At 39.1% G+C, this 13,719-nt stretch overlaps 1 protein-coding gene across 3 annotated transcripts in view; it reads right to left on the reverse strand.

Annotated features, from left to right (window-relative positions):
* The window catches only part of KLF12 (Kruppel like factor 12), a 539,816-nt gene extending 535,066 nt beyond the window's left edge, over positions 1-4,750 (reverse strand). For 2 of the 3 annotated variants that reach the window (XM_031958477.1, XM_031958480.1), the window contains exon 1: positions 4,177-4,442. The gene's annotated coding sequence lies outside the window, so the exon portion shown is untranslated. The other variant, XM_031958475.1, reaches the window with a different exon arrangement.
* Positions 4,751-13,719: the final 8,969 nt, after the last annotated feature.

Below are 13,719 nucleotides of genomic sequence, written 5' to 3' on the forward strand. Positions count from 1 at the left end.
CAAGGAGAGGATGCTGCTCTAGGTCTCTACCAAAATTCTCATTTTTCTTGCCCACTGGATCCCACTGGATCCCACTGGATCCTCCAGCAGGAACTTTCAGTATCTCTATGTAACAATACTTAGCTGCCACTAAGAAACTTCAAAATCTACTCTGAGATTATAAAAAAAAGTAAAAATTGTCCATTTTTTTTAAAAAGGAAAAGAAAAAAATTAAACTACTTTAGATAGGCTTAACCAAAACAGAAAGCTTTGGTATGACTTACCCTATGATTTATGGACAGACCAAACAAATTTCTAAGCAGGAATATGAGGACTCAAGTCAACCACTTTTATGACAATAAACCTCAAAAACTGAAAAATCCTTTTGTAATGTAATTATTGAAAATGTATACAAAAAGTAACCATTTAATCGCATAGCCTGGGTCCTTTGCCACAAGAATTCAGTAGTTGGGATCAGATGGGGTAAGCCTGCTCTTAAGCACAATAAACTCTGCTGGACTAAAACAAGACCACTCTTAGGAAAGGCTTACAATCTAGAATTCATCCTCCCCCTCAGGCTAACAAAGCCTAAAGTTGTTGACCTTCAGGGCAGAGTGCAAGGCCCATCTGTTTACTCAGTGTTTTGCCTTAGGGAGGGGTAGCTGTGGTAAATGAGTTAAGGCTGTGGTTATGGGGTGTTGCCAACAATTTGGTCTAAATTATTATTTTGTTCTTATAAATACAGGAGAGGCTTAAAGTTTTGTATACTTCTCACGTGGGAAAAAGGAATAAGCTTTAAAAAAAATAGAGAAACATTAGGTTTAAGATAAGCTGATATATAGAAGTTTTCTATTTAGAATCCAAGAATTTCGTGAAAAATTAAATGACAAAAACTCTTTCTTCAAACCAGTTTCAAAATGTCATCCTGGTTTTTGAAAAATATAGACAAAAAGTGCTATACTTAGACAAAAAAGATTTAAGTTGCAAATACTGAATAAAACTTCTGTGATCTTTATTCCCCATGAGTAAAATATAACTTTGAAAAAACTTATCTATATGGCTCTCCAAATCAGGGGGCCATAACTTCTTTTTACATCACAGACCCCCTTTGGCTTATGATGAAGCTTATGGACCCCTTCTCAGAATGTTTTAAAATCCATAAAATAAAATATATATGATTGCAAAGGAATCTGATTATATTGGAAATAGTTATTAAATTAAAAACAACAACAACAAAAAAACACAAAACAAAAAAAGATTCTAGATTGAGCTGCCCAATGTCTATTCTAACTATCAAACCATGCTGGCAAGAAACCATTTTAAACTAGGTATAAAGTCAACTTCTCTGTTGACTTTTATAAAAAGAAGAAATACAAATAGCTTAGACATCTCAATTTTGCTTATTGCTTTTTTCTCCTCAACATAAATATATTTTTAAAAAAAATACAAGCCTTCTATTTTATCGGGGAGAAAAAACAGGATCTTCGTAAGTTCAACTATTTAGCAGTATCATCTCACTGGGTTAGATTACACAGTACTTCAGACTCACTGACTAACATTGGCCTGGGTTAAAATTTCCTCAGTACAGGCCTAGAAGCCTGGGTACTGAAAGTTGTCTTGACTAAGATAATACAATCCTCTATTTTTAATGGAGTTTTCTTTTATTATTGTAATGGCAGACTGCTTTAAGAAGTAACATCTGAAATTCATTTTTGAAACTGTTAAAGAGCATATATGCTTTTCCCATAAGACTGAAAGAAACCCCTCAGGAATACATATTTTTAAATCTGCCAGATAACTATTGATATTATTTCCCTGATGCTTGGAGAAAGTGTCAAGCCTACTGATTTGTTTTTCCCTTAGCCTGTGTGTACTTGGTTTTGCAGTCCTTCCCCCCTTCTGTACACATACACACTGCAGCTGTAGTAAACAACCACTAGCCAAGAGTTGAGAAGGTCAAGGTCTCAAATGCTGTACCAATACCAGTTTTCTCCTAAATGATATTTAATTTCTTAGAAAGGAAATCTTTCAAGAACCATCAAGGAACCATTTACAAAGCCATTTTCATTTTTAAAAAGTAATTGAAACCTTCCCTAAATGAAGTTTACCTGACTTGTTTGCTTTTTAAATGCCTTGTCAATGAATATCAAACAATCATAACTATTACAATTCTTACATTTTATATTTCAAAGTATCAAGTTGTCTATGTCCAAGTACATTATCATAATGAAAGCTATTAATTAGAAGCTGCAAAAAAATAAATCATTCACTTAATTTATTACATCTATATGTCAATACTTTTGTGCCCAAAACAATCCATCCCCAATTCATACAAAGCTAAATATACTCACTCTGCCATGGCTGTTGTCAAGAGTGACCAGCGTGCAGGAATAAAGAGATAACTTAGGTGGATGAAGTGTTTGTCCTTCAACATCCTATTCCTAACTCTCTGCTTCTTAATTTCAAAACCTAAAAATATCTCACTCTACTTTAACCAATTTCTATGGGGTTTTAAAAATGTAAGCAGCATGTGAAGGAGGTTTGCAAACGCCACTCACCACAGCTTTTTGTTTGGGGGTTATTTTTTTTTAACTCCCTGTTATTATTAAATGCCAATTCTAAGAAGCATTCCTCACTCCATGGATTACACCCACTCTTGAAAAGTGACCACTCCTATTCACATCACAAGCTCCTGCACCACTCAGCCTGCCATAAACCACCGAATTCATATCTTACCCTGGACTTATCTAAACAACTCCGTCCTCCAGTAAGAAAAGGGGATGGAACAGTCTAGGTGGATTTACAGAATGACGTCCATTTGATTGGCACATGTCTACTGAAGCAACTAGATGCACATGCACATAGATGTAAATAGAGCTGTTCATCTCTCTGGCGTGAGGGTAAAGCTGATAGAATATTAAAGCTGATGTAAAAGAAACTGTCTCACCACTTTGCAGAGAATTCTATTAGTAGAATTGTTTTAAACCATCTCTATAGAATGGGACCCGAACAGTCTGCACAGTTAAATTAGGCAGAATGACAATACCAACCACACAAACTGTTTATCCAGATTACACATTCCGGTGTACTAATACTTCTAACTCAACACCAGTCAGCTTTTATCAACTGAATTAAATAAAGCTATTATTATTAAAGTATGCAGAACTCAAAAGCCCAGGGGGAGAGGGGTTGGGAAGGCTGCAGGGCTTATAACAAAGGAATGGGTACTTTTAAATGCCTAGAACCTAAAATATTGTGCAGAGTGTACCCCACCCTTCTCCCCAAAGATAAAAGTTTGCGAAGTTCTAATAGTTCTGCACCGAACAAAGGCGGAATTGATTCTTCTCAAATAATAGTGTTTAACATTCACACAAACTAATGTCACGGAGGTCAATACTCAGTCGTCACTTTACAGCAAGCCTATAAGGCAAGAAGTGGTTCTCAAACTGGCTCTCTGAGCTTTTTCAGACTGGGTCGAAATGCAAAGTTCTCCCTTGTCAACTCTATGGAGATCCACCTTAATTGAAAATAACAGCCATAGGCCAGCCCCCGGCCACTTCCATGAACTATGCACTGTTGCAAGTGACAGTTACACATCATTACTACCAGAGACAATAATGAATGTAGCACTAGGACCACTATTAATGCCAGCGGTGTCATCTCCACCTTAACCCCTTACCCTCCGACACCCTCTCAAAAACACACATACACAAACCCAATTTGGTATAACCACATTAAAAAAAAAAAGGTTTCCGAGGGGAAACTTGTTCAACCAGACCCCCAAATTCAGAACTGTTGTTTTATTTTTAATCCGTGGCAACTGTCAGACAAACGTTGTAACCAAATAATTCCACTCTGGGTAGAAAAACATTTGCTTAATACACGTTACTTGATAAGTTTTGCGGGAGTGAAAAGAAAAAGAAAAAAGAAAAAAAAAGAAAACCCAAACGTTCTTCTTTCTTCTCCGCGAATCTGACCAAAGCTACTTGCTTTGCAATAGCATCCCCCTCGCCCTCTCCCCCTCCCGTTTCCCAACAACACTTTCCCCTTTTAAGAAGGCAGACCAACCAAAATGATTTAACTTGAGCAGATGACAGAAGGAAAATAAAACATGTTAAGAGAATACGGTCTGATTTGGGATGGCAAAAAAAAAAAAAAGGTTTGTTTATTTTGATAAGAAACGGAATAGGCACAGACCTGAACAGAAGCTGCAGAGCAGGAGAAATTGTTTTCTTTCCCTTATACAGTCCCCCTCTCTCTCTCTCTCTCTCTCTCTTTCTATCTCTCTCCCTCTTTCGCTCCCTTTCTCATACACACATACACACAGTGTCACACATACACACACACACGCACACACATACATACACACACGCACACACACACACATACAGAGTCTCTCTCAGCTGCTCTATGCAGTTCTCAGGAAATGAATGGGGGGCAACACAGAGAACTGTTGTACTTGCAAATGACTTACCCGGATCACATGATGTGCTAAATGTAGGGTGGGCCGGTGGGTGGAGGCTTCCGAAACAAGAGCGGACACAATATAGCGTGGGGAGTCTTACCAGGCCCGCATCAAATTACATTGGGGCCCAGCTGAGGGGGGTTTGCAAGACGGCGCTTCTCCTACCCTTGCTGCACTGAGCTCAGGAAACCGGAGAGGCCAAAGGAGGAGGGGTGGAGGGGGCTGAAAGAACCAAACCCCCAAACAAAAGAGCTCCCGTTCCTCCAACCCAGAAACAAAGCAAAGCCAATGCAGGCGAGTCCTGGGGTGGGGTTTGGGGGCGGGGGAGGTAGAATGGGAGGGGTTCAATCAGCAGGCGCTAAGTCGCTTTATTGCCATAAAATGTGTCCCCCAAACCGTTCCACCGGAGGATTAGGAGGAGGGATCTGTATGTGATGGTTAAAATCCCCTGTGGGAAATGAACCCCTCCCCATCCTTAGAGGTAGAAGGAAACACCCACAGCTCCGCGCTACGTCTTGCTGCCTTCTGCGGGCGAGGTGCTGGGGCTGGGTTGGGCAGGGCTGGGCAGGGCAGGGCTGGGCGAGACTGGGGGTGGGGGGGGCTTGCTGCTGTTTCCAGCTCTCTCCACCCTGCCTCCTTCTTGCGCCCCAGTCTCGCAGAAGCATCTGTCCCTTTTTCACCTGCAGCTCCTCGCAACCGCGGGGAAACCGAAATGTATGCGTATGTATTTTTAAACGGGTGTCAGTTCTAAACAGTCTCGAGGAGGACCCGTGGTGTTCCTGGGAGGAAAAAAAAAGAGGGAAAAAAAACCCCAGCAGCCACCTCCATCCCACCCCCACGGGCTCCTCGCTCCAAACGAAGACTTTCGCTGAGCCAGACTTTCTCCTCTTTTGTGTCAGATGGCATCAGACCGCGATTATTACAAGAATTTGGGAAGGGACAAATAAAGCAGCGAGCTGTAGCATTCCGCCTGAGGGTGGGGGCTTGGGAGGAAAGGAGAGGAACTGGGTGGGGTGGGATGGGGTGGAGCGGGGTGGAGCTGGTTGGGGGAGGGAGTTAAGCTGGCTGTATTCCCTCGGGCTGGCTAGCTAGCGAGCGAGCTAACTTGGAAAGGTGTGGGCGGAGCCAGCGGCCCCGGGATTTGCTTAGAGCCTGCGTGGCTTGGCTCGCCGGCCGATGACATGCTGGCTTCACTCCGGGACTTGGCCACTGGGCAGTGGGCATCGCCTGCAAATTGCAACAATGGGATTCGTGCTGAGGGTATCCCGAGCCGGGAGCGGTAGCTGCTTGAGAATTTGTGCAAATGGGGGAGGGGGACAAGCCGAAGAATGATAAGCGGGGCAAAGAAAAGAAAATAGGTGTTTGGGTTCTGAACGAAATCCACGGTACTGAGGTTGTAGATGACTAGGACAGAGCCCTGACCACTTATTTTCCGCCTCTCCATCCCTCCCCCCCCCCCCATCAACTCATTTAACCTTTGTTACGATGAGGGTTGGGGGGAAAGGAGGATATCTGTGTTCCTGACTTGAATGGGAAGCCCCAATGGTGCACTATCTTATAACCCTGTTATTTAGGGGAGGAAAAAAGAAGCACTTTTAAGTAGAGAATAAAAAACGAGAGGGAATAGACTTCCAAGAGAAAGGTACCCTAAAGGTATGGATGCCGTTTGTGCCCAAGTCAGAGGGCGTCAAGGATTTGCCATTGCCTCCGGTATCGGAGGAGATTAACATCCTCCCCCCCCTCCTCCCTGGGAGAGCGCAGCCGGGATCCGGACCTGGAGTGGAGTCCTAGAAGAATTCCCCCCCTACCCGCCTTCTCCCCCTCCTTTGCGCCCCTGGGAGTTTGTCCGCGGGATTCTGGGGCGGGGGAGGAAGGAGACTAGCCAACGTGGACCCGCAGATATTCTTACTCTCCCGGGGCTCTGGGTCATCGGAGCAGTGCTGGGCGGGGGCGGGAGAGGAGGCACCCTAGGAGCGGAAGCGAAATGGGGGGGAGGAGGCAAAGAAAAGAGGAATAAGTCATTGATTGTTCCAGCCCGTATTTGCCACTTTGAGCCTGACCAAGGTGAGCTAACCCTACAAATCCATACCTCCCCAGCCTAGTGTGCAAACCCTGAAAACCGCCACAGAGCTCCTCTCTCTTGGAAGTTAGCAAATAGGACAGTTACCTTAGAAGCCTGCTAGTGAGAAATCCGAAGGGAAGCTAGGAAGGGAAAGTTTATTTGACGTGGGAAAGATTTCACATTTCAGTAAAGTGAAATGAGGCAGGGGAGGGAGGAAGAAATAAGAGGGAGCGCTCGGGCTCTCACACAAAGCAGGAAATAAAAGCGAAAGGGGAGAAGGCGGAATGAATGAAAGATAGGGAAAGTCGAGTTTGACATTTTTATAGCATTTTGGCATTTTCAAAACACTTTTATAGCTGTGGCATGGATTAATTAAAACAAAGAGCACTGCTGGTAGGATGTTTTCGCTGCTTCTATTCCTCTGTTTCCGAGGAAGCTTACATTGGAAGACCATTTGGCCATGTTTTGGAGTAAAATCTTAGCTAGCTGTGAAATTGGACTAGAAAGCCCTCCCCTCCTCCCCACTTCCAAAACTGGAATTCACTGATGTAGTAGGAAGAAACTGAAAATATTACTGACTCTGCTGTTCCTCATCTCTAAGATGGGATTAATAGGACCTCCCTAGCTCATTTGCTGCTCCAAAATCTAGGGTCATCACGAAAAGACTGGTAGAGAATTTCATGATAAAGGGCAATTGGGTTCCAAGAAAACAGCCTGAAAGTTTCAGAAAGCCTTAGAATCTTAGAGGAGCTTGAACCTTGAAAGAAGACACTTAAGGATGAGTTGCCACTTTTCGGAGAGGAACATTGGAGGCTGCAAGTTTGGTTCTTTATCTTCTTCACTGGGATCAGGTATCGTGTACTGTCTCCAACTTGAAGGAAAGAAGAATTGAATATAATAACTTTTAGAGCCCATACGCTAATGGAAACCAAAACTTTGTACACTAAATAGTGTTACATCTTCCAAGGGGTTTGGAGAAAGTGATTCTTTCCCACTCCCCCAGAGAGAAAAAGTCAAAGGTAGCTGTAGTAGGGCTATATGGGAAATTATGCCAGCCAAGCAGTTTTTCTAATAGCAGATTTTCCTCAGAGACAGTAAAGTAGTGCACAGTTCTGGAAATGTGTCTTACGTGAAATGCTTCTGCATCCAGAATAACAGGCTGCACTTCATTCCTGTGCTAGGGGCTACAATGACATGGGCATGTTAATAAAATGGTGACAGACAGAAAATAAAATATAAAAGTCTAGTCCAGAGGGTAAGAGAATTAAAGGGAGGTCGAAGTTAATATCTGGAGTCTGAATAGCAAGTATGGGAGAAAGAAGAGCATCAGGGATTTAAAGGGGAAAAAAACTTGGCAGATAAAAAATAATGGTGCCATATAAGAAGGACTGGAATTATTGAATTAAGGCAACTCCCCAGATATAAAAGCAGGGAAGAAAACTAAGAAAGAAGACTAGTGTTTGAGATAGTGATACAGTATTCCATTTATGTGGCCTGTGGTGGGAGAAAAGAGGAAAATGAAGGGAGATTTAATTCCTTTGTATTAGGAGATAAGAAAGAATACTAAGGAATTATCTAAATTTAAACCTATTTCCAGTTCATCTCACCTGAACTCATCCACTACTTAGACCACCAAAGTGGGCTAAAACATGAAAGGAAAGAAGCATTGTAGACTTAGCTGAAAGGGACTTTTAACGTTATCTACTCCAATTCCCTTATATTCAAGGTAAGGAAGTTGAGGCACAAAAAATGTGACTTATGCAAGGTCATTCACACAGCTAAAAGGATTGGGCAGGATTTAAACTTCTATTGGAATCCAATTCCAGGGCCTTACTTGCGATTCCATGTTTGAGACTCAATATGTTATTAGAGTTTACTCCTTTATCTTATGTGTAAAGAAATTAATATAATCAGAAATGAGATTATAAAAAATAGTAGATAGACAAATTCAAATGGCAGAAGTATTTCATAGGGAGTTAAGGTCTCTGATAGGAATTGAAGAAGGCATTATTAAAGAGCATATAGAAACACTTTTTAAATTTCTCTCCTTTTCTTAATTTACATTTTCAATGACTTGAATTCTGAGTACTGAGGAAAAAAAAAGAATAGTGATGAATTTTTAAAATAAAGTTATTTTGATATGCTGTTCCATTCAACTTTTCATTTACCCAAACATAAACAAAGAATAGCGGTGCCCCCTTTAAAAATACTTGAATATTCAACTAATTAACATAAAGTTAAATAAATACTGAGTAATTTATGTTCTATATCAATTAAATAATAAAAGTAAACATCTTTTGCCTTATTTAAAAATGCATTTGTTTAAAACATCTTGCTCATGAATTTTTCAACAAATCTCTCCATGTTTTAACTAGTGATAGTGATTCATCAATAGCCAAAAGTACCCTTATATAATAGTTTTATCATTGTTATAATACTCATTAATTATTTTATATACTACAGCCAAAAATCTTTACTGCAGGAGCTTCAGTTTTGGAAGGAAGAATAAAAGAGAGAAAGGATTATGAGGTATTCATGGATATTTAAATATATTGTTCTTGGAGGTATATATCCTGCTGCTAAGTCACTTTGCCATCTTAACATTACCATAGTCATCATTCCTAGAAAATTATCCATTTCCACAATTATATTGGAGGATCATACTGAGGATGTGCATTAGGATTGAGCAGGAAGTAAAAATTTTAGTGTGAGCTCCTTGAGAGCAGGCACTTGTTTTGATTTTCTCTGTATCCATGGTGATAAAATTAGTAGGTTCATAATAAATTCTGATTGATCTCCCATTTAGATAGTGGAAAACCTCAGAGCCAAGCCCTTGAAGATGATCTGAGAAGGTTTCTGCCAAGTCCTAGGCAGAATAAAGTGCCATATCTCTGTGAAGAACCACACAGCAGTATTCTACCAGAGAAATACTCTATATGTCAATGAAAGTTGTGGACACTTAAGCTATTTTTTATGAAACAAGTCTGGGGAAGTCTAACTGGCCAGCAGAAACATCCTAATTTTTCAACAAATCTCTGTCTTCATGTTTAAACTAATGATAGTGATTCATCAACAGCCAAAAGTACCCTACTAAGTTTTATTATATTTATAATAGTCATTATTCTATATACTATATATTCTATATATTGCTCTTGGAGGTGTATATCATGCTGCTAAGTCATTAATTTCAATTATTTTGATTTTCGTAGAATTCCTGTTTTTATGTGGGAGAATGCACTCCAGGTTCATGTGGGGAATGCTTTGTAGCTACTATGTTTACTGTACCATCACAATAAATGCCTTTGCCAAAAAGCTGATTGTGTCTACTGTCTGATTTTTAAAAGAAACAATCTGGGTGGTTTTTAAGCTATAACATTAGTAGTACAGATACAGTTACCCTTAAAGAGTTACTCTGTTTGGGACTGGGAATCTGTAATCCTCAAATGGGACTGCAAACTTGCAGGGAGCATCCTGGATGTGATGCTACACTGGAATAATATAAACCTAGAATAATGAACCATAGTCGTACCTAGTCTTGCAAAAATGAAACCTATAGATAGAACCTCTTCAAACTATGGGCATCACCTTTTAAATTTGTGATTCAATTAGGGAGGCATAAAAGACCCAATTAAGATTATATAACATAAATTTTTAATGTTTTCTAATTTATAGAATTTTGTCATTTTCTCCAGTTTCCTTCAGTAGCACATGACCAGAAGCAAAGACAACAAATAATGAGAATTATCCTGGACAGGGATGGACAGGGTAAGTCAGCCATTGAATAAGGGGATATGGAAGTCTACTGGCTCCACAAGGATTAATGGATAGGGAAGGAGGGAGAATGTAACCAATACTAGAGTGATAAATTGGGAAAGAACTGTGGCCCAGAGATTTGAGGCTATAGTGATGACAAAGAACAGGGTTTGGGCTTGTGATGCAGAAATTTTGATAACAATCTTAATAACAGATTTTGATGGGTTATGGGGATTTAAGAATTCCTGAGCATAGAAGTGGTGTGCTTGTGGATTAGATCAAGGATTATGACCATCTTTGTGTGTAGCTGTGATAGGGAGAAGAGAAATGAATCAATGAGGACCTGGAAGGTTAGGGTATTATTCTCTCAGACTATCAGTTTGCATGTTAAAGTCCCCAAATAGGCAGGCAAAAATTGGGGAAGAGAGAAAGTCTTAGAAACAGGGAATAAAATTATCGAGGAAAAAAGAGTGTCCTGAAAGTTAAACAATATATTCCAAAATTTTAATTATATGGTAAATTAGAGGATTACTTAAAAGGGGAGGGTTATTTTGTAATGCTAGTGGAAAGGTGGAAGAAATATTCCATATGCTCACACATAGCCCTCAGCCAATGAATTGGGGAAAGAGAGAAGGGGAAATGAATGGAAGTACACTCAGAAGAGTCCCAGACCTCATGAAAACCTGAAGATGAAAGTAATTGGAAAGGAAAAGATTTTAAAAGAAAGCATTTTTGTAACTTGTAGATAAAGCATTTAGGGAACATTCAAGGGATTAAGAAAGGGATTTGAATGATAGCAGTCCAGTGTTCAGAACCACCAGGATGGTTAGGGTTGTGTGTATCTGTTAATCTTCCAGGAATGAATTCAGGTGGGTTGAAATATGTCTGGGTTTAGCTTGCTTTATCAGAGCATTAGGCCACCTATCTGAGGGGACTAGTAGAGGTTACCATTGAGATAATTTTTCTGTCCTTCCTCTTTAAGAAGTACAAGCCAGGTCAGATGGCTGGTAGTACACAGAATTTAACTTCATAGTTCAATACCTTAAAAAATCTGTTTTCATCACAGTGGTTATAGCCTTTAGAGATGCAGATTATATTGCCTTCCACTTTTTTTATGAGTTACTGGAAGAGGGAGAGAATCAGCATCAAATCAAGAGTAATAATGTAACTGGTGGGCATCAAACAACACTCTTGGAATCACCAGGTAAATCTTTCAAATTAGCTGAAGAGGGTCAAACCTACTTATACTGACAGAAGCCACAGAAAGCCAAGAAGTTCTCAGCACACCAAGACGATGTATTATAGTAGTAAATAAGAACAAAATTAATTCTATTTTTTTTTCATCAAATATGTTCCAATTTTTAGAATGTATTCCTTTGATCCATTTTCCAGATTTAGAATACTACTGATGAAATGCAAGTAACAGGAATCAGGACTGGGCTTTAATCAATAAAAAGCTAATTACTAAAAATTATGTCAAATAATTGATTAATCAATAAATGTTCACTAAGTACCTACTATGTGCCAGGCTGTGTTCTTAGTGCTAGATATTTAAGGAATAAAAATGTAGGTTATTTTCTCAATCATCAAAGTCCTGGTTAGAATCCACAGTATATTTTGTTCATGTTTCACAAACTAACCTACAGAACTACCTATGCAGCATATAAGAATGACTCTACTACCCAGGAAAAATTAAAAAATAAAATAAAATAAACTGAAGAAAAGCTACAAGTGAGAATACACAAAATTTTCCTAAAAATAGCATACCAGTTAAACTGTTCCAAACCACAATTCCCCTCCCACTTCATACTATATATCCTATCACTGTATCCCATAAGCTACAACTATGTCCTTTTTATGTGATTTGTCATTAGCTGTTACAACATAAACCATTCCCATATGGTTTCTCTTGGCTTATAGCAGCTTGTTAGCATCACCAGCTGACGATGTGTCTTAGTTTCTCCACTATTTTACTCAAGACTGAGGCAAGAAGGAATCAAGAAGGGCTCTAACAAGATAAGAATGAGACTATAAATAAGGAAAAGTAGGAAATATGCCTTTTAGCTGCTTTTAAACTGTGTATTATTTGTACTTAAATGCCATGCTGACTTAATTTATCACTAAAAGAAATATAGCCTACCTTATTTCTTTTACATTAAACATTGTATAGTTGTATGTAAATGTAATGAGGGACATCAGGGACTGTCACAGGAAGGAAGATCAGGGAATTCCTGATCCTCCTTTCTATTACATAATTAATGCCCTTTTCCCCCAGTCATTTGGAGAAAAGAAAGTAACTATAAAAACCCATGTGTAAGAGTGTACTACACTAGACCACACTTTGAGGTTAGAGGAGTAATGATGAGATGTTTTCCTCATTCTATATCTAACACAGCTATGTCTAGATATTAGGATGATAGGTGCTAAAGAAATTGTAAATATCACCAAGGGAAGCTGCTTAGTTTTTGTTATACTGCTATATTGAAATACTACTTTGTTTACAATATTTCAACTCCAAAAATCCTCATCAATTATTAAATAGTTTTCTCATTGAATTAAGTAGGATGGCAACATTTTATAAATAGAAAAGAACAGATAACAGGTGGAACTCAAGATTTACTCTGAAGATGAAAATACAGAATACTGCCTCCTATAAACAAACTGTTAGAGGACTGTTACAAACACTCTCCAGAATGATTTATACCCAACATTCACAACATAACAAGAAAGGAAAAATGAATTCAAGTCCCATTCCCTTTGAAGCAGATTTCTATTCCTTTTTGTAATGCACCAGGGGTAAAATTTTAACATTTCTATAATGGATTCAGTTGCCCAACAGGGAAAGGGATGAGTCAATGAAGTGGAGGAAAATGGGAAAGATTTGATTGGGGGGTGAGGGGGGTGATGGAGGAAAAGCCTAAGTGCTTTCTTAAATGGAGGAAGTTGTGAGGTTTTCCTCTCTTTTGGCAGGCTGCTTATCGCTCTTGCCCTCAGGTAGATTAAAGTTAATGATTGCATAATAGATAATCTAGAAAGTATATACATGTTTTATACAATTGCATATACATAACCTATATCTGATTGCTTACCATCTCAAGGAGAGAGGGAGTGATGGAATTTGGAAATCAAAACTTTACATAAAAATGTTTTAAAAATTGGGGGGGGGGGAAGGAAAATAGCATTTATATACTACTGCAACATTATAGAACTTCATATAAAATTATATGGAAATTAAAATTAAATATATTATTTCATATAAAATTAGTTTTCCTCAAACTTTTGATTAATTTTAAAAAATATGATATTTATTCAATTACACTCTTTCCTAATACATGTCAAGGGCAAAGTTGGTCGAGATAACATTCTCTGATGATACAATTTGCTATCAGTTTGCCTGTTTCATTTTGTATTATATTATCTATTTATATGGCTTGCTGCCTGCTTCCACAAACGGTTGTCT

This window comes from Sarcophilus harrisii, chromosome 3 (genome assembly GCF_902635505.1).
Source record: "Sarcophilus harrisii chromosome 3, mSarHar1.11, whole genome shotgun sequence".
Classification (NCBI taxonomy): Eukaryota; Metazoa; Chordata; class Mammalia; order Dasyuromorphia; family Dasyuridae; genus Sarcophilus; species Sarcophilus harrisii.